The sequence below is a fragment of the Pseudorasbora parva genome, chromosome 10, assembly GCF_024679245.1.
Source record: "Pseudorasbora parva isolate DD20220531a chromosome 10, ASM2467924v1, whole genome shotgun sequence".
In the NCBI taxonomy this organism is placed as follows: domain Eukaryota; kingdom Metazoa; phylum Chordata; class Actinopteri; order Cypriniformes; family Gobionidae; genus Pseudorasbora; species Pseudorasbora parva.
This window is the reverse complement of record NC_090181.1, coordinates 26,368,228-26,371,401: the sequence shown is the minus strand read 5'-3', so window position 1 is coordinate 26,371,401 and position 3,174 is coordinate 26,368,228. Positions and strand designations below refer to the sequence as shown.

General features: G+C 42.0%; 1 long non-coding RNA gene across 1 annotated transcript; it reads right to left on the bottom strand.

Annotated features, from left to right (window-relative positions):
- Positions 1–506: 506 nt before the first annotated feature.
- On the bottom strand, positions 507–2,463 carry LOC137090684 (uncharacterized). The gene is made up of 3 exons (XR_010907942.1): positions 2,187–2,463; positions 1,883–2,112; positions 507–766 (listed from the first exon to the last, which is right to left on the bottom strand). It is a non-coding gene; the product is annotated as an uncharacterized lncRNA (long non-coding RNA).
- Between the last annotated feature and the right edge of the window lie 711 nt (positions 2,464–3,174).

Sequence of the window (3,174 nt, the reverse complement as noted above, 5' to 3'; positions counted from 1 at the left end):
TCTTACACAGCCAAGTTTACTGCAGCTGCCACAGTGGTAACTGGCAAAGCTTAAGAGTACTATCTAGAGGATTGTTTTGCATATATTACAGGGTTAAGTGCAAACCAATCTGGTTTATACAAACACAGCAATCCAAACAACGAATACATTGAAGCTGATGAGTACCACACCACTCGGGCTGTCTCCCTCGCTCGCAGATTGTTTGAGGCTGATTAGTTGTATAAAACACAGCGCTGACTTTGATTACATTACATATCGTTGTGTGTGGACAATTCGTGCGCTGCAGATAGACGGAAAGAGTCCCGGGGAAATGCTTTGAGACACAAGGTCAATTCAACAATATGCATTTGATTGCATTTATCCTAGAAATAAATAGCGGTGTACACTGAGAGTAACCTATATGATTTTCTTTTTTATTAGGTTCCTGTAATGAATATCCCCTATATGTGCAGCAGGGTAGTTAGTGTCCATCCTAACACCGGATAATGCAAGTTCTTCCATGTCACATGTTTGGAATTTGTTATGGGTAAAGTAGTTCAGAGGGGTTCAAAATACAATCTCAAAAGTCGGAATGAAATTGTCTTGGCATTTTAAATGGAACACCTCCGTATGTCACTGAAAATAATCTTCCATGTGCTCCTATATCCTCCTGTGGACAATGAAAGGGGAAGTATTTGTGGTTAAAGGCCCGCTCGAAGTGAGAGCACCAGATAGCCTTCCGATGCAGAGCTCCACGGTCTGCGCTGATTTCCCACAAACCCGTCAGCTAAAGTTACAGATGCAAAAGACAGAATCCACCTTATATCATGTGTGTTTTCACTCAGATTCCACATTCGCTCAAAGTATCCGTTAATCCCACAAGCAATACACTCTCTTATTAGTGTTGCAGTGAAATATGTGCGCTCTCTCTCCTTCTGCACAGCGGGGCTAAAAGGCCCCAGGGGTAAAAAGCCCTTCAGGTTTTTAAACTCGCACACAACACTGAATAACAACAAACACCAGTGGTGTGCTGGTCTTTGCTGTTGTATGAAGAAAAGAAAATCTCGCCTTTTTGTAAACAGCACTGCAAAATTGTTATGATGCATAAGATTACTGAATCCATTTATTTTAAATAATTATAGTTTTGAGTTATGGTTATGAAATTATACAAATTTTACAATTTGAGTAGCCTATCTCTGAAATTATTCAACACAGGCTCATGACGAAATAACTATTTATATTTTGGCCAAATTGTGGCAAATGTATGCTGTATGATTTGTATTAAAATGTAAAATTGTAGGCCTACATAATTTTACAAAAACTATGAAGGCAAAATCTAACCATCAGCGAGTTTTAAGCAGAGAGTATAACAACATACAAATGAGATTGTTTGAATTAATGCAAATTTGCAACAAATTCGCTATAACAGTTTTGTATCATGTTCATAGAGGCTTTACAACACTGCACACAAAAACTCTTAGGTTGCCACTAGAGAGGGACAATGCAGTACTTCACTTAAAATGTTACAATTGGTGAGATTATTTGTTAAGGATGTGCAAAATGGGCTCAAGCTGCTCAAGTGCTCTTATAAAATATTTAGGGAAGATGTTATTGATGAGTTGATAAATTTGTTAGGAGAGAAAAATGACTTTTACATTTTGAATAGCCTAAATGTTTTAAAGAAATGTTTCTTTAAAAATATCTTAAAAGCACCTCACTGCTTTCATATTAGCATGGTTTTTGTCAATACAGTAGCCTATCTACTTTATGTTTTACACCAATTATATTGTTTCATCAGTATTCAATTTTAATAAGGCTATTTATTTATGAGTTGGCATTGTATTTTGGGACAGTGCCGCTGTGCCATTATTACGTGGGTGTCACATAAACTCCATTATCCTACCTCCGTGTGCCTCGCTCAGACAGGAATGAAGACAAACTATTAATTCGGTCGCGAGAAAAATACTGCGCGCTGACATTGATTCCGTGCCAAGGGTCCACGCTTTGCACGGGAACAGACGGGTCTCTCACGGCCGACATCTGCGCGGGCCGCGCCGCTGGCCGCTTTGTCATGTTGTTGGCGCGGCGCTGTCACTCTGAGAGAAACAGCGTGACCATGTTGATTAGAGTAACCTTTTGGGCAGAGAGTGGAAATATGCTGTCAGCTCATTACAAAAATACATAAGCTCTCACATTCAATTACTCACTTAGCAACGGAAGATTAGTTTGCGGGAGCTGCCAACACCGTTGCATTCGCGGGGTCAAGAGAGTGAGACTGTAATCAGAGCAGTTTGAGAACCGCTGGTGTAGGCTATCGCTTTCTCTTTCACTCCCTCTCTTATCCTCGGATTCATCCCTGCAGCCCGCTCTCCTGACCCTCTCGCTCGAGTCAACCCATAAAGCTGATAAATATTTACTCTAGTGCAGTTCTTTTTCCCCCTTGGGTCTTAAGTGAATTTCATAGTTCATAAAACATCACACGGGTTCTTTAATGAGAGCTTCCCGCTTCTGCTACGGGGCCCTCGCGAGCCTCAGATTATGTGTGTTAAATTCAGCGAAGAGAAGTGTAAAGCCATCCGCACCGAATCCCACCCACAGACATACTTTGACTCGTGGTTAAACACAAAAAGCAAATGGCGCATTCGGTGTAGCTACTAAGTATATTACAGGCTGCTCTTTAACTGTATAGCCAACTTGGTTCTACTGAGCACATGCAGCTATAATGTGTGCGTGTTTACAGCATAAAATGTGTATTAATGCTACAGAGAAAGAAAGAAAGCGAGCACGCTTGTGAGAGTGGAAACCCTCTCCGGGCCATGAATCACGCAGAGGCCCGAGTGTGAGACGCCCGCCACCCACCCACCACTCCTCCGCGGCTCCCAGGCCTCCTTTTTCGAATACGGATCAAATCTGTTAATGCCTGACATTGGCTGTAAACCAGCTGTCCATCAGTGGCCACGGGGCAGATTTGTTATGACTGAAGGGATTCTGGGTAAGGCTGCCAAGAGAGGTCTATCCTTCTCTCGTGGCCCTGGTGCTTTGATTGCGTGTTTAACCTAAGATATGTTTTGTGGAAAGTACGGTGCATGGTGGATATCGTCTGTCAGGGAATTAATTGGGGAAAATAGCAGGACTTGGGGGAGGGACACTATCTCTGCCTCCTGGTGTTATGTTTCATTGTAATCGTTCACTGTA